Source organism: Medicago sativa, chromosome 6, assembly GCF_051527215.1.
Source record: "Medicago sativa cultivar Bolivia chromosome 6, Bolivia_mono, whole genome shotgun sequence".
Classification (NCBI taxonomy): Eukaryota; Viridiplantae; Streptophyta; class Magnoliopsida; order Fabales; family Fabaceae; genus Medicago; species Medicago sativa.
Window position 1 is genome coordinate 56383091 of NC_140754.1, and position 19331 is coordinate 56402421.

Below are 19331 nucleotides of genomic sequence, written 5' to 3' on the forward strand. Positions count from 1 at the left end.
AGATGATGCATCATCTAGAAGTCAGGTTTTTTCGAATACGGCATGCTGGTTTTCAATGCAACCATTGATCATTACATAAAAACATAATGGCTTATGATTAGCCAGTTCTTATGTGAATTCATCTTCGACTTCGTTGATTTCTAACATAATGTCATATTCAATTGGGAGTATCTGTAGCACTCTGATTTTTAATATTATTTTATTAATATACTTATTAGATAATATTAGTATTATTATTATTATTAGTAGTGTTGATTATTTGACATTATTATTTTTTTATTATTTTTATTTGAATTAAATCCATTTTAACATGTTTGGGTAAGGTTGTTCAGTTAATTGGGATAGAGACATTGGATTAATAAGGGTAGCATATATAAACTAGAGCTTTAATTAATGGTAGTAGTTTAATTAAAAAAAAGAGTGAGAGAAAATAATATTTAGAAAGAAAATAGAGTTTTTTTAGAGAGAATAAGAAATTAGAGTGCGAACGGGGGATTAGTAAAATTGGGTAGAAAAGAAGTACAGTTAGTGAGATGAGTATTACTTTAATGATTTAAGTAGAGGGGAGTGTGAATAGCAAGACGGTGTAGTTGTAGAAATAATAGTAACAAATTCGAGATGTGCAGATAGTAATTTGAAAAGATTAGTAACAAACTTAGAGGACCGGTAGTAATCTAAAAAGATTGGTAACAAAATCAATGAGCTTATAAATAGAGAAGAGAATTAGAGAAGAAGGGTTACCGAGAAGGAGAGAAACAAAGCGGTAAAAGAAAATTAGGGTTGTGGAGAGAAGAGACAAGGAGGAATAGCGAGAAGAACCTAGAAAGAGATTTCACCGTAGGAAATCATCAATTTGGCAAACTAGAGATAAGGGGGAGTCTTTACTTAGCTGATGATTATAAATAGATGAAAACATTAGAAAAAATAGGGTTACAACAAACTGAGAAAAGATTAGAGATCAAAGGAAAACTAGGGTTGTGGAGAGAAAAGGCAAGTGGCAAAGAGAGAAGAGGTTAAGGAGAGATTCAACCGTAGGAATTCATCTATTCGGCAAACTAGAGGTAATGGGGGGAGTCTCTATTCACCATAAGGGTTGTATGATCATGGCTAGTGAAGGGTTTTGTTTCCATTTTTTTTTACATGATCTTTTAATTAATTGTTAAATTCATGCTCTAATTGATTGCTTTGATTTCGTGTATATTATTTTGTCAAAATTTTCTAATCATATATTTGATTTTTACGATTCTAACGAAATTAAACAAAGGTTATGGAAGAATAAAATTAGGGTATAAACAAGCCTAGTGATGCCTTAAAGTGTCCTGTTATGTCAATAAGTTTGAAAAGCTTAATAACTTTTCCATTAAATAGTGGCCCTTAAATTATGATATAGAAATAGATGTATCGTTTGCCCTGATAAACTCTCATTATAGCAATTGCATGTTAAACCCCTATTCCATTATTAGAGCTAGGATGTTTTACTTGATTCCTTGAATTTGATAGCAAAATTTGACTAAAAGAAAATACACAAATTAAGTATATTATTCTTGGGTTATATCAAAATATGAGAGAGATATCATAGCATAATTATTGGTGCAGATTCTTTTAGAAGTCAATGCTTTTAATCAAGTCCAAAAGGCTAATTCAAAATACATGAGGAGATTTGTTTCATATGTGTTAATGTGTTTTGCGCTGCCTTGATTGTCAATAGTTATAAGCTACTGTAACAATTATTTATTATTTTTACATGATAAAGATTAATTAAAAATTTAGATCATGTTTTCTTTTATTCGATGAATTGAATTGATGAGTTATTTGACGATGTGTTATATAAAGATTTGTTATTTGAAGATGTGTGATTTAAAGATGTGATATTTAACGATGGTGCTATTTAAAAATGTGTATTTGTCGAGTCATATAAAGCCCTTCATTTTCGAGTCATTACTTGGTGTTCATGCATTCATGGTCAGTCCGATTTAAAGATGTGTTTAAAGATGGGGGATAAATCAGTAACATACCTCTGATATCCAAAACCGGTACCACATGCATATAGAGTCGAGTTAGGGACATTGCATACATATTTGGAAGTATATTTGAAGATGTGTAATTTAAAGATGTGATATTTAAAGATGTGTTACTCTTTAAAGGTCGTGTTGTTCAATGATGTGCTTCTACATGATTATGTGTGAATGATATGTATTTTTCTAAATGTGTACTTGATATACTTAAAGTGTTGATACTTGTATGTTATATAAGATGTTGATTCATGGCTATTAATTTTTATTAAACGAAGGTTTATATTTAAATGTGAATATTATCCGTCTGTGATGTATACATGCATAATGTAAATGATGTATTCTTTGTTCTGGATCTATACATGTGTTTATGCATTTCTTATGTTGAATATATTCTCACCCTCTAGTGGCGGGTTGGGCGCCTGCACCCTTGTGGTGTAGATTTGCAGGAAGAAGATATTAGTAGCAGTGAGTCTCGGAGGATGGCGTTGGAGCCTTCTGTTTTTTTTTTTTGTCTATTGCTTTTGGGGGTCTTCATTGAGTCGAAGCTCTGATCAGTAACACTAGGGATTGGGGATTCTTTTTATTTTAGATTTTGTTTTCAGAATTCGACTTTGGATACAATTTTGATGTCGATACAATGATGTGACAATTACTTTAATGCTTTGAAAATTATTCCGCTGCAACGTTTTTTTGTTTATTTAAATCAAATATTTTTGAACTGAAGGAGATGTGTGACACCCATGCATGTTTAATTAATTATTGTATTTTTATTTAAAAATAATAACTGGGGATTAGGGTGTTACTGTTTGCACTGATTTTTGGTAAACAAACGCTAGTTTAAAATTAATTACTTGCAAGATCAACCAGTAAATCTTAAGGACATATTGTGTTTGTTATTTTCTAGAACTTCGTGATTATTCTTGAAGAACTTAATAAAAGCATGAAGATAACTGTCGAATTTAACCCAGTTAAATTCGTCGAAGTTACTTCCAAAAGGAAATAAGATAAATTGCTTAAAAGAAACAAGTAAATTGCAAAGACAATTAAGAAAACAAACTTAAATTGCATTGATTGAATGTAAATTGGTACACATGTTCATACATTGTAACTTGTGACTCGTTTCTCTTTTGAATCCGGATAGTTTGAACGTAAGTTTTGTGTATGATTGGTTGTGACCTGTTTTCCCTATGAAAAACTACTATTTATTCTAGAAGAATAACTACCTACATTAAGATTTGAAACTACAACTGCTAAAAACGGAAAAAGATGTCTGTTCAATTTGAATTTCAAACATTTGGCTCTTGGAAATATCCGTTGTCTGACCTCATGTGGAACCAACTTTCTTCGATGCCCTCCTGCCTGTCGAACCGAAATCACGCCTTGAGCATTTCCATTAAGTCCAATCGTTCGAATAATCATCTAGATGTGAAAGCAATGCTGATTCTTTCGATCATGAGGTCAACTCGAGTTTGACTACATTTAAGATAACCCTTTAAAAATATAGGCTAACAAATATCTAATGTAAATTAAAGTAGAATAACACAATTTTGCTGTGCACTCTGATGTCAAATCACTCTTTACAAATATAAAGAAAATTTTAAAGGTACTACCATTCTTTACATAGTGCACAAAATTTAATATCTCAATATCAAGGTTGGAGAAAATAATACAAAATAAAACAGATTAAATAATGATCGAAAGTTTGGACAAAAAAAACCTGAGAAAATTACAAATTTCACCCATAATCTTTTTTTTATAACTTATAGTATGATAAAATCACCCTTAAAATATATGAAAGAGAAAAAAAAAGAAAATATCAAAACACTTTATTATATCTTCAATCAAGTCTCGTCATAAAATTTGGCAAATTAATAAGTTATGCGAGGTCAAACTTTTAAAATTAGATTTTTGTTCTCCACCCAGCAACTTTTACTCGCACCCTGCAGCCATGCCGAAAATGCCCATGCGCTAGTTAACTTGCGCAAGTGTAAGTTTCTGCGCAAGTTAACTTACGCAACGCAAGTTAAGTGGCGCAAGGATACTTTTTCAAATTATTTTTATTAACTTATTCGAAATTATTTTGTTTATTTTAACTTTATTCAAATTATGTTATTTTCTTAACTTTATTAACTTTATTCAAAATTATTTTATTAACTTTATTTTGAAATTGTTTTGTTTACATTAATCTAAATTATTTTCTTAATTTTATTCTAAATTATTGATTCAATATTATTCTTTAAATTAATACAAATATAAATAAAGGTAAATACAACAAATATAAAACAAAGGAACAAAATTGAGGCATAGATAATCTCTCATTTTATTAATAATTCATAAATTACATTACAATAATTCATATGATAAAAAATAATCTACTTATTCACTAAATCTACTTATTTTATCCTTCTTGGGGTAAAAAGTGAACAATCTTCGTGGGGTAAAATAGTGAGCAGCCTTCTTGGGGAAAATACATCATCAACCCTTGGGCTAAATTTAAAGCTGTTTTTTTTTACCACACGAAGTTCTTTTTACCCACGGTAAAAAGTTTCTGCGGTTAAAAAAACAGGTTTAAAATTATCCCAAGGGTCGATTATTTCCCCAAGTCGGCTACTCACTATTTTAGCCCGACGAAAATTGATCACCTTTTACCCCAAAGAGAATATTGAAAAGAAAAAGAAGAAAGAAGAGAAATAGAGGGAGAGAGTGATGAGGGGGAGAAAGTGAGATGGTGTGAGGAATTAGGGAAATATGTAGATGTATTTATAGGTAGAAATGGTAGTATATGTGGTAAATACCATTAATGTGATCAAAAAACGTGTAAAATTTGGTAGAAAACGTGTGGATTGAATGTTGAAACATTGACCACAGACCAAAAAAACGTTTGTTCTTCAGTTCTGACCACCGGCCAACGTGCGTGACTTAACTCACGCATGGCTTATAACGTGCGTGACTTAAGTCACGCATTGCTTACAACGTGCGTGACTTAAGTCACGCATTGCTTACAACGCGCGTTAGTTAAGTCACGCTGCGTGACTTAACTAACGCAAGGGTATATTTGGAAGCAGTGCAGGATGCCAGTAAAAGTTGCTGGGTGGAGAGCAATTATCTTAAAATTAGATACTAAGGTAAATATTTAAATCAAATTAGCGGCTACCTATTTCCTTTGTATGGGTTATTCTACTAACATCACACGCTCCAACGGTTAGGGAGGAAGATCCATACTAGTCACCATGATCTCATCTACTATCAACAAGAAATTGAGGGTGATCAATTCCTCAATTTCTCAGTAGTCAACAAGCAACCATGATGCTAGTCTAGCCCATCCTGCCCAACGGTTTTATCACTCACAAATATAACAAATTTTCACAATCTATTCATAACTCCATGGGTTCCAAAAATAAATCTAACTTCTAACAATAATGAACACCAAAAATTAAATGGCATGGTCAGCACTAATCAAATCACCAAGCAACAAAGAAGACCAGTGCACACAACATACAATATCCACTCCAACCACCTTACATATTTCCTAATATATAATGTTTTTTTTAAAGCATCTCTAAACTCTGCACCAAAAGGAAAAAAGAAAAAAAAAATTCTAAATATCATCCGAAAATATTCATATACATCAAACCATAACTCCTTTAATTTCCTCTCAATAGATTCATTCGATATTTAGCTTAACCAGTAAATGTTTATTTTCATCATCTTAACTTAATAAAGTTATTTTATTATCTATCACAAAAATTAAAATTAAAATAGAACCATCAATAGGATAAAGAACTCGATACATTACCAAACAAAAGTACAACCAATTAATAGAGTTAAAATAAATTGAAAATTTTCTCAAATATTGCAAAATAAAGAAAGAGGAAAGAAAACTTTAGTTTATACACCGCATAAACACCCCACAACCAGCAATCACTATTTTTTTTCTCTAGAAAATAACACTAGTGTTTCCTTAAAATCCATAATTAATGAAAAATACAAATTGCCACACTAAGATTTTTTTGAATAAAAAATTGCCACTCTAAGATAGTAACAACAATACATTTCACTCAATAATACAGACAAATAGATTCCAATTATTATATATTTTTTATATAAAATAGAAAAGTAAAGTATTTCCTCAAGGTCCAATAAAACTACATATCACAAAAAAAAAAATTTAACATCTAGGCACTTAAAAAAAATATAAAATAATAATATTTATCTCCGACAACTCTAAATTTTCTACACAATTTAATTTCCAGAGCTGTATACTTTAATAAGAAAGTTGTTCTTAAAGATAGTTTGAGGTCATAACAAGTTAACAACAATAGACAATTTATATTTACAAATTCATAAAACTATCCCGACCACTCAAAACCGAAATATACATCTTCAATTTTGTATTACTGTTTGTCTACTCACTTCTAATCTTCATCTCTTGATTATCAATTGCTTTCTATGGCATGATAGAGTCAAGTTATTCTTAGATTGGTCAAATATTTAAGCTCAACTTTTTATTTATTTATATGATGTTTGTTAGTCTGTAAAGGATATTTTTATTTTAATTTGGTTGCATCGTTGTTGCTCAAGAATAAGTTGATGAAAAATGGTTGTTCATCATCACTCTCTCTATGAAACTATTGGATGGTAGCTCTTCAATTTGGAATTATAATTTTTCTTCTGTTTTTTACTCTTCATCTCTTGGCTATTATTTGGTTTCTATGACATGATAGAGGCTCAAGTTCCTTTTAGATCGATCAAATAGTTTGGATAAAATTCATCAATTTATAAATATAAATTTGAATGAATTATTTTAATTTTTGAATTTAGTTTATATGAACATAGTGATAATTATTATCATCTATATTTATTTTCTTTTTATCAAAAAAATATGTATTTATTTGCACATTTATATTTTAAGTATATTTTATCTATTTATCATGTTTATATACTTTTGAAAAGTATAGAACAGAAACATGTTACAGTTCATTAAATAATAATAATTTTCTCATGAACTTTGCAACTTAGATATTTTAATATTATGTAAAATAAAATACAAAATGACAAAATAATTTTTGCAGAAAAATGTTACAAATGAACAAAACAAAACGATCACTCAAATAATATATTTAGTCAAAAAATAATTATATTTCTTAAAATATTAAGAACAGTTGAAAAAAGGTTGATGAAAGGTTGTAAGTTACAAATTAAAATAATTATATTAATAAACTCATTAGTTACATTTTTATTAATTACTAATGTCTTATTATATTTTTATAAAGACTTTGTCACACCAACCTTTGAACTTCTATTTTTCATATTCCCTAGCTATAATTATTTACTCACTCATTGTATTAATGAAATTTTTTAATGAATAAATTGGTTAATTAGTTACAAACTTACAATTGATTAGTAAGTTTCTATTTTCATTTATAACCCTTAGATTGACCAAGAATTCTAGCCCTACTTTTTTTTATCGATATAATGTTTATTAGTCTACTTTTCTTATCTCCTTTTGTTACTTGATTTGGATATGATAATATTTTCTTGTGAATTTGGAGAAGAGAATAAAAAAAAAATTTGAAGGAAGAAAAGAGGATAAATGAGACTTCTATTTATGAATTAAGTATAATATATTAAAAAATGAAAACTACAATATATTTAAGTAGTCTAAACTTAGAGTCTTTATGTAAATATCAATAATATAGAACATCAAGTAAAGGTTCAATTCATTTTTATTCAAATATTTTCAATTGAATATGGAAGATTGCATCTTACATAAAAACAGTATTTTAGTTTATAAAGGTGAAGACTACAAGTGTCTACCATTTTTCGTATAAAAACAATAACAAAGATATTATAATATAATTAAGACATGAATTGAGAGAAGGCTAAAGGATATGATTCAAGTTACACATTTGTAGCATTGGCTAATGAAAAACATTAAATGAATAATCAAATTTTAAATTTATTGCACATAAAGTTGAAGCAATTCATTGAGAAAAAGGATTCAACAAAAATAAATTTAAACCATTAACTACAATTGACTTGAAAAATTTATATATGAAGGTGGTTAAAGGAAAATTATAGTCTCGATTGCATGTATTGGGCTAAAATCATATTCAATATGTTTTTTAAATTCAACATTTTTATTTTAATAAAAAAATTGTTTTGTATTTAGCACAAAAACGCTAAATATAATATGCATCCTTCGTATATGCTTAAATTAAATAGTGAAACTATAATTATTCAAATTAAATTTTAATAAATAAATTATTTATAAAAGGGAGGAGGAGAAGATGAATAATTAATTTTTTTTTTATCTAAAAACTATGTTGTCATGAAGTGTTTGAATGGTACATATGAAAATGACTCATTTAATTTATTTATTTATTTATTAAAATTGAGTTATTTCCTTTTATTTTCTTTAAATAAAATAATTTCATTCACTCAATTTAGAATATAAATTTGATAATATCTAATTATAATTCATAATTTTTTTCTTTCTGAAATCCACAAATGTATTAAAATAAAGGTAAACAAAAATAGGAGATATAAACTAAACCAAGAAAATATATTAAAAGAATTTTTCACCACTAATACATTGTTTTCTAAAGAGCTGAATGACACACTATTTAAGTCAAAAGTATTTTTTTTTTGTGAGAAAATCAAAAGTAATTTTTCTATGTAATTGAACCTTTTACTAAATAAACGTTTTCCACAATTAAAGTGGACTTTGATATCTCTTTAATTGAATTAAAAACTTAATTCCTTTCAAAAAAAACTTGAAGTCTGAGAAAGATTTATATCTCAACTTTAATAAACATCCACAAATTTCAACACCTATAAATTTAGTCAAAACTTAATTCCTTTCAAAAAAACTTCAAGTTAGAGAAAGAATTTGTAACATCCCGCTCGTCAGTTAATGAAATATTATCAGTCAAATGTGTCAGAGGACCAATGTTCATGTAAAGTATGTAACGGGGAATGTTTATCAAACGGTATCAATCAAGTATGGACTTATGTATCAGTCTCAGGCTAAACACGATTAAGACCAAGAGCATTTTGGGTATTCGCACGCAAGGAGTATAAAAGCAAGTTTGGACACAATTTATTCATTTTTCACTTCTCCTTCTCTCTCTAGGTTTTGGAGATATGAATTCTCTCCTCCCTCTCTCTAGAAATCGCCCATCTCTCCCTCTCTAAGCCATCAAAGTCTTCCAAATTCATACAATTGGTGATCAAGCATGGATTATAGAAGCTTCATGAGCAAGAAACATCAAGGGTAAGAGGTTCTAGTGTGATTGTGGAACTTGAAGCTAGGGTTTAAACTAGGGAAAGATGGATTTAAGCTTGTTAGATGCTGCAAAACATCATGTGAGTTCTTAGATAGAACCCTCCTTTGGGATTATGTGATTAATTGTGTGAGAAAACATGATTTATGCTAGTTTATTTTTGATGAAACTTTAGTACCCCCAAAGCAATTCTTGTTGATTATATGTTAAGATTGCCATGAAATATGTTTATATATGTTTCTATATGTTGCTGGATGTTTTGGTGCATTGCAGGATCAATTTGGATGAGTTTTGGGTCAAAAATTGCAAATTTTGCACCACAGACCCGAAGAAACTCGCTATTAGCGAAATATTTTGCTAATAGCGAAATTCTTCAGAGCCTTGCCCAGAAAAAGTCGCCATTAGCGAAACTTGCTGTAGTAGCCAACATGCTTTTGGCTTGTTGGCTCTTTCTAGGGCCGGTGGTGCATTCCGAAGGTTTTCTTTCATCGTTTTACAACTTTATAACCCCAAAACAACATGTAGACAATGCACATAACATCAAATGATTCTTGAAAAGAAAATCATGGCAATCTTAGATTAATTGGCAAGGACGGCTTATGAGAGTTTTATGTGAATATGATGGGGTAGCGATGAAGTAAGAAAATGGAATGAATGTAGAGCCTCGACATAGTTTGTCGAGAACTAGAATGATAAGCATGAACCTTATGTAGGTTAAGACGAGAAGTATATTCTCTTCGAACATGATTAAGAATGATTATGCACGCATGATAAGTCGTGGATTGAAAGTTAATCTCTCCACTATGATAAAGTATGAACATGAAAGAACAAGTATTTAGTTACCGCTAAATGAGAAAGCATGTATAGGTTTAACCTTACATGAATGATTAAGAATATGAAAATTATGAATGATGTAGGTGCCATGTCTCTTGTGATCCACACTAGGTTGGGATCTCAAGGGGTTCTCATCATGGGAACGGGATAAACTCCGAAAGGGGGCCCCGCATGTCACTGAGTAAGTAAGATGTAGATGCCGTGAGCATGGGATAAGCTCCGCAAGGGGGCCCACACGTCACTGAGGGAGTTCGATGTGCCTTAGCTAGGTTTTCATCGGTATGTATGGGATTGTGCTCGGGGTTACTCCACCCGGGGCTCTCCGTAAAATGAATCAAGATAATGATTTTTTGTTCAACGCTAACATAATGAATGAATGAATGAATATGACTATGTATGATATGATGTTATCCATGAACAAGTCATGCATTAGAGAAAGATATGAATGTTATTTCGATGGCGACCCTTGGTTTCCCTAATCGTCCGGTGTAGAGTCGTGTCATGAATATGTTATGTTTAGGCCTCGATGTGTTTAGCATATCTTGGCATAGCGGTCTTAGGATCCCCTTAACCGCCATGACACGTATGATGATAGTAAAGACCTATGACAAGTATGATGACCCGTATGAACTACCGTCAAGGAAAACATGATCACACACGTATAATCAACCGTCAGGTTGTATTGTAGACATGTGGTTACCATAGGTTTCCCCCGAGGTTACCTATAGCCTAGGATTAGGTAGAACTCACTGAGACATTATGTCTCATCCCAATCCTTATTTGTTTCAGATAAACAGGTATGCATTGCAAGCTCGAAGCCGGATGGATATTTCAGCAAGTGCGCGTTCGTATTCCCGCAAGATGTTATGGATTTTAAGGATGCATTTTCTATGTTTAGATGAGATGTCCTATATGATTTATTGTAAGAACGCAGATTGTTGTATAAAATATTCATTCGATGTATTTATGTTGTAAATTTTAATGTATCTAGTACTAAAGATAACGCACATGCTAAATTTTCTAGATACGTTTAGTACGGGTGTTAGATTTGGTATCAGAGCAAGTCGATTCAGATCGTGCTATGGGTCATTAAGTTACAACTAAGGTAGTGGGACCATTGAGTTTTGGGTAAATGTTCTAATTGTTGTTGTTAGTTGAGCCTGAACAACTCAATTTAACACTCGACGGTTAGGACGGATGCCTGACAGCTGAATAGGACCCAGGAGGAACGAAGTAAGTGTCGGAGATGAACTAGAAGGTAAAAACTCGGAGTAAGTAATGGTAAGAAGTTAATCGTGCCAGAAGGTGGCCGTTGAACTGAGCAGTCGAAGTTTGTTTCCTCCGGGAGCACAAGTATTGTTCAGAGTAAGACGAAGTGCCCCGACAATGTCAGACAAGTTGTTAATAGTACTTCGTATACACGAAAGTGAGGAGTTGTATTCTGAAACTTAAGTTCAAGGTTACAAGACAAGGAGAGTTTCAGAATGGAGAAGTCGGCATACGTTGGCGAAATTAGTAGACTCTCAGGGATAGAAGTATGAGTAAGGTTCTGACGTTTGGAATGTAGTGTGAGGCGGAAGAGTAATGATATGAGCTATTCGTAATGGAAGAAGTTAAGGATTTATGTTAAGAGTTAAAACGACTAATGAGCAATGAGGTGAGTAATGTTTCCATGGATTGATGTTGATAAATGATGAACTCTGTCGATGACTTGTTTAAATATGTCTGTTATGCTATGATAATAATGTGATAGCTTGAGTTGCAAGTAATGGGGGATAATGATCATATGATACTAGTATTCTAGGAGGGATGGTTATGTATATGTGATATGTATGAATCCTTGAATGCTATGTTTGTATATGTTGATTATGATTAATGTAATGCTTACCCCCAGTGGTTTCGACCGCCTACCTGTCTGTATGGATGGGTAGACGTTGTGCAGGATTAGTCGTTTGGTGAGTTGCTTGTGGATGTTTGGATAGCAGGAGCTATCTCCGCTATCATTTTTGGCATCATAGTCTTGGGCTCTGATTAGGTTGAGTCGGTGTCCTAGTTTTGTTGGATTATTTTATTTTGAGATGTACTCATTGTTGAGATTTGGAGGATTTTTATGTTGATGTTATTTGACCATGGCATATGTATTGATGGAGATATATGTTTGTATCCGCTGCTACTGTTGAGATATTAGTATATATGCATGTTTGTTGTTTAGATGAGACGTAGCGTCTATTTCTTGAATATTTGTTATATTCGCGTGTTTTATCGCTTTAATAGAAATAGGGCGTTACAACATCTGTGTAGGCATCAGAGGGACATCTGACAGATGTCTGGGAACGTCCAGCACAAAGGAGAACTGCCTCTTTACCCGCTCAGGTAAATGACAGTAGACCCTCTCCTTCCCGCACATGAGCCATCCCGAGTAAGTGCACAAGATCTGAAATGGGTGCACGACTCTGTGATCACCATAGGTAGAAAATCTGACGTCATCCATCTTTATGCGATACAGGCGTGAGCGATAATGGTGCACACTCTTATGCCCTCTGCTAGTAAGCCATCTCCCAGCACATGGACTCCGCGGATCCCACTACGGGTTACGCTTTTAAATTCCGGCAAACTAGCTTTCACGTGTTTTATACGATGTTATGAACATAATGTCGAGAGAGATGTTTTAACATCGAGCTAGCAGAAAACAGACAGATCAAGCCAAATATAACAGATGTAGAATTATAGCATATTAGTTATAAGCAGTTTTTATGTGATGTTTCAGTTCCAGATCCGCAGAAAGGAGATGTTCCGTTTAATGTTCCAACATCATTCTAGAAGTAAGCATAAATAAACAGCAAAATAAACGACAGGGAAGTAAAAGGCACAATGAGTATGTTGACCCAGTTCAGCACAACACGCTTACATCTGGGGGCTACCAAGCCAGGAAGGAAATACACTTGTGTAGTCCTTATTCAATAGCTCTCAGCAAACTCCTCGTTTACACTATATGACCTAGGACCTACACTTATAGACTTCAACCTAGGAACTCCTAGATCTTAGATCCCATCTTACTATCGTAATGGTCAGTCACTGCCCCAATGACCTATCAGACCTCAAACACAACAAAAAGTAGAAGTTACCTTCCAAAACAATCTACCTAACACCTTGTTTCACAACTTTGGTGGAGTACACAATCTACCTAGCTCCTTGCTTCACAACTTCAGAGTAGTGAACACAGTAACCAGTCCTAAACTTGCATCACAAACGATATAAGAGAAGAATGCACAGGGAAGACGACTCAAAACCCTAAAAATCTATTCTTTTACAAATCTATGGTTTTGATACATTACAACTCAACTAAAGGTCCATCTCGATGCATCAAGGTGATACAAAGAGAGGCTCACAAATAACGCCTGAGTTGAAACCCTAAAAGACTCAATCCAATACTCTTGAATTGGTGAATAAAACTAGGGTAGAAGTCTTCCTTATATAGCCTTTCAAAGCATGGGTATTTTCGTAATAGGCTAAACATATATTTGTATCAAATATTCTCATCAGAAATATGTTGAAACAAATATTCTTCAAAAAATATATTTTCTAAAATCTGTTTTGAAAATATATTTTACAAGTATGGTAACTCCTAAAAAGTAGGAACATTTTTAGGAACTTCCATATACACCACCAAGGAAATCTAAAATATTGTTTATATTTTAGAAACAAATCTTCCAGTTTATTCTGGACAATAACGCGCTGCTTTGTGAACAAGAAATAAGGCGTGGTTTCCTTACTGAGATAAGGATTGCGTGAACCAAGCCACATGAACCGGGCACACTGAACAGTGCCAAGACGTTGGAACATTTTATCCAACATACATGAGTATTTGTTTTAGCAACAATGAAGCCAATACACAAATACTCAACAATCTCCCCCTTTGGATTTATTTGTTGTTAAAACAAATCTTAGACCATTCAGACAAGGTAGAGAGATACCACAAATACATTTCTCCATCCGCAACCATGAAGAAAAGTAACTGCAAAATGGACATGTTAAATCATCATCCAGCACATTTATCCAACATCTTGCAGAGATGCCTAACCTCATGTTAGAACATTGGTTCTAACTTACAGAATATGGAAATTTGTTTTAGCAATAATGCAGCCAACACAAATACCCAACAATCTCCCCCTTTGGCAAATTTTTGGCTAAAACAAATTAAGGCCAATACTTATAAAACAGAGGGATACAGAGATACCATTCCTCCAAGAGCATGAGAACACACCAATGAAGAAACAACTAGCACACAGAATCCAAAGAGACACCATAGATACACTTCCTCAAGTCATCACGAATACATATTCAAGAAGAAGAAGTAGCAGGTAGTATCACTCTAGAAAAAGTAAAAATGTGCATACATAGAATACCTCGCATATCTTCAATCTCAGCTTAAGCTGGCAGAGGTATTACACTGGATCAGAGACATGCAGCAGCGGATCAGATCAGTAGCATAGTCTCAAGAGTTGAGGAATAAATTCCTAAGCTACAACTAGGGAACATAAGTTCTTGTGCAGAAAGAGAAACAAGTTCTCTCAAGAGCAGAGGAAAAATAAATTCCTGTGCTACAGTCACGGAAGATAACTTCCAACACAGAAGTGGAGAGAAGCAAGATCTCTCAAGAGCAGAGGAAAAAACAAGTTTCCAATGCTACAGACGTAGGAAGTTCTAACATCCTTTAGCACATCAGACAGGAATACCTGCCACACATAGAGGCAAGGGAAAAAGTAAATTTCCCATACCTACAGAGTGCTGTCACCAACCAACCATAGAAGCATAGAAGAATAAATTCCTATACTTACATGTGACAGACTAGGATGCTTTCAGATAACTATTACCAACAGCAAACAGAAGTTAGGAAACACAGGTTCCCAAACTTACAAGTGGTAGACGCAGATGTTTAAACCTCTGACTCAACATCCTTCACCCAGCTTGGACTAGCACAAGCACACATAGAAGTATCACTCCCCCTGAATATATGAATTTATGAGTGACTACTTACAGGAATATTCCAATACTCCCCCTGAATACATGCATACATAAAGTTTGAACCTTTTAACAAGCTCCTAATGCATAAACAGATAAGATTCAGGATCTGGGCATAAAAAATTCTTAGGAATATTCACAAACTAGCAAACTATCAGCAGATATATGCTAGCAGACCTATCAAAGGTCACACATAGAACTTTGACTTAGGAAGTCATCCAGATAGGTTCCATAATATAAGATAGAAGTAGGAAACCTGTACACTAAGAATTCTAAGAAAAATAAATTCTCAGAACTACATCAAGATGTTGCAGCTGAAGTGCCAACATCTGCACAGAATCTCCTATACATGTTCCAACCTTGTATAGAGAATTTGCAGGGAACATGTACATCATCTGAGAAAACCAGAATATCAGAAGCATCACAGAGATGTTCTAGCACAAGTGCTAACATCTACATCAGTCTTCATAGACATGTTCCAACATATCAAAGGATGTCAGCAAGGAACATGTATAAGCAAAATTACTGAGAACATATTCTCAGATATCATGAAGACCTATCAAACCATCAAGATTTTGCAACATGAGGGGCAGCATCTACACATAGTCTTCTTAGACATGTTCCAGAATTCTAGAGAACATCAACAAGGAACATGTACAACAGAAGTTCTGAGAAAAGAGAATTCTCAGAGCAGAACTTTAAGATGTCTCAGCTTCAGTGACGACATCTTCACAAAGTCTCACAGACATATTCCAACTTTCTAGTGAACATGTACAATATAAAAGTGCTGAGAACAGATTCTCAGATCATCATTAAGAACAACAAGACATTGCATCATGAATCTCAACATCTGCACACACCAGAGAATAGTTGCAAAATAAATGCAACACCAGAGAATACAGGCTTACAACCATACCATTTTTCTCCCCCATTTTAGCCACAAAATATGCCAACAATACCAGAGTCTTGAATAAACCCCTAGGAGTACTTTCTCTGTCATCTGCACTGGCTGCCTAGTTAGCATCACAATATCCAATTAATTTGGAATTTTCACTTATCGAATGTCATAGTCACTATTCCCATTGATGTGCTTCAGATGACTCATCTTTCAGCTAAGCTTGATATCTGGCACAAACCCCTACAGCAAAGGTTATATCAGGTCTGCTTGTAGTAAGATCTAACAGACTTCCAATCATGCTTCAGTACATGATTTGATGCTTGAAGTGAGATATAACAGACTTCCAATCATGCTTCAGTACATGATTTGATGCTTGAAGTGAGATATAACAGACTATCAATCATGCTTCAGTACTTGATTTGATCAACATCAACCCCTTTTACATCTTTTGACAACTTCAAGTGAGCGGCGGCTGGTGTTCTCTTATGACTAGTGTTGTCCATGCCAAACTTCTTTACTCTGGGAAATAAATATGATGTCTTTCACCTATTTGACTTGCAGACCCAGATAGTAAGTCAGCTCTCCCACAAGACTCATTCAAATTCAAATTGCATTTGATTATCAAAATGTTGGACCATCTGTTTCGACATTCCTCCAAACACAATATCATCTACATATATCGGGGTTATCATAAGTCTCCCCTTTTCTTCTTTGAAAAACAAAGTCTTGTCATTCCCTTCTTTTCTGTATCCTTCATTGATCAAGAATTTTGTAAGTCCTTCTTAAGTTCTTCATGTATATATACTTCAGGAGGTACCAGAAGTCCACAAATTAGAATAATACCATATCGTCCAAGAAATGCACAGAACCAGAAGGCCAATCAAAGTACAGAATACCATAAGGAATATAGACAAAGGATGTGTTACAGGAAGAACTTCATGAGCCAAAATGAAATTTAGACAGATGAGATGTTTCAACTTCATTGGGCACATCAGTATGGCATTAGGAAAAATATGAATGTTCCAGAGTGCATACAGATAGAATACTACCATGCAACATAAATGCAGAAATGACAGAACAGAATACTTTCAACAATCTACTGCCAGAAGATATCAGACCTGCAACAAGAGTACTTCCAGATGTTCCAACAATGTCTGGAACATAATCCACACCACACAACTTATAGTGCAACATGAGAGGAGATTCCCTCTTCTCAGCAATAACATTGGCAGTCTTAATACTAGGGTGCTGGTCTAAAATAATACTACTCAACAAGGCAGAAAAGCTATGAGGTACTTAACAACATCAGGTTCGGTATGCTTAATAGTTTGTTCTAAGATATAACACAAAAATCCATTTTAGTCTTAGAAACTAAAACATAAACAAACTTACCCAACCATGTGGCAATATCAGTGGAATGAGTGGTAGGGAACCAGTTTGCTACAACAATCCTGTTGAGAATAGCATAGTTCACAGACAATTTGCAGAGGAAATCTTTTTCTTCTTAGGAAATACTTGGACCTGATTGGTAGCGATCTCCTTGAAAACCTGATTATCAGTCACCTCTAGCTTAGCTATATTGATCTCTTCAACCCCATGAAACTTGCAGAAGTTCCTTCATCAGCTTTCTTTCCCGGGCTAGCGACTCACTTCATTTATACAAGGTTAGAAAAACTGCCATCGACTGTTGTGTACTCAGATCCATCAGTAGATTGGGACACATAACAATGATTCTCATAGACAAAGAGATTTGATTATTTCTTGAATAGAATAATATGAGATCATATAGACAAACTAGTGAGAGGCAATCATACCTTCTTTCATTTAAACACCAGAATTCATCTTGAAAGAGAGTAACAAACTTTAGCATTACTTCAAAAGAACATCTTTAAAATAATAGTAATGCATAGTTGGTCATGTTGAAGCGTTTCCAAGAACATCAGAGGCATATACAGCAGAATAGAGATAGATTCCAGCCTCACAGTGAAACCCAAGGAAAAATGAACTCCAACAAGCAACCAATTTCAGAGAAAAATAAATTCTCACAATATGATGTTTGAACATATGGTACGACATCAGTTCACCAGAATACACATACCCACATCCAGCCATATTTTAATAAATCAGTATCATATTTTAATAAATCAGTATCATGACATCATCAGGTCAGTTAAAAGTAATGCTCCCCTTCAACAGCAGATTATCAACACAAAAGCATACTACTCCCCTTTAATAGGCATATATATGAATGAAAGAACAACTCAAATACCTCTTTCCTTGAATCTGTCCAAGAGTCCAGAATTTATCTTCCCTGGAGCTCACCCAGTTGTAGGTCGGGTGCCTGCTCTGATACCAATTGAAATTCCGGCAAACTAGCTTTCACGTGTTTTATACGATGTTAAGAACAGAATGTCGAGAGAGATGTTTTAACATCGAGCTAGCAGAAAACAGACAGATCAAGCCATATATAACAGATGTAGAATTATAGAACATTAGTTATAAGCAGTTTATATGTGATGTTTCAGTTCCAGATCCGCAGAAAGGAGATGTTCCGTTTAATGTTCCAACATCATTCTAGCAAAAAGCATGAACAAACAGCAAAATAAACGACAGGGAAGTACAAGGCACAACGAGTTTGTTGACCCAGTTCAGCACAACACGCTTACATCTGGGGGCTACCAAGCCAGGAAGGAAATACACTAGTGTAGTCCTTATTCAATAGCTCTCAGCAAACTCCTCGTTTACACTATATGACCTAGGACCTACACTTATAGACTTCAACCTAGGAACTCCTAGATCTTAGATCCCATCTCACTATCCTAATGGTCAGTCACTGCCCCAATGACCTATCAGACCTCAAACACAACAAAAAGTAGAAGTTACCTTCCAAAACAATCTACCTAACACCTTGTTTCACAACTTTGGTGTAGTACACAATCTACCTAGCTCCTTGCTTCACATCTTCAGAGTAGTGTACACAGTAACCAGTCCTAAACTTGCATCACAAACGATACAAGAGAAGAACGCACAGGGAAGACGACTCAAAACCCTAAAAATCTATTCTTTTACAAATCTATGGTTTTGATACATTACAACTCAACTAAAGGTCCATCTTGATGCATCAAGGTGATACAAAGAGAGGCTCACAAATAACGCCTGAGTTGAAACCCTAAAAGACTCAATCCAATACTCTTGAATTGGTGAATAAAACTAGGGTACAAGTCTTCCTTATATAGCCTTTCAAAGCATGGGTATTTTCGTAATAGGCTAAACATA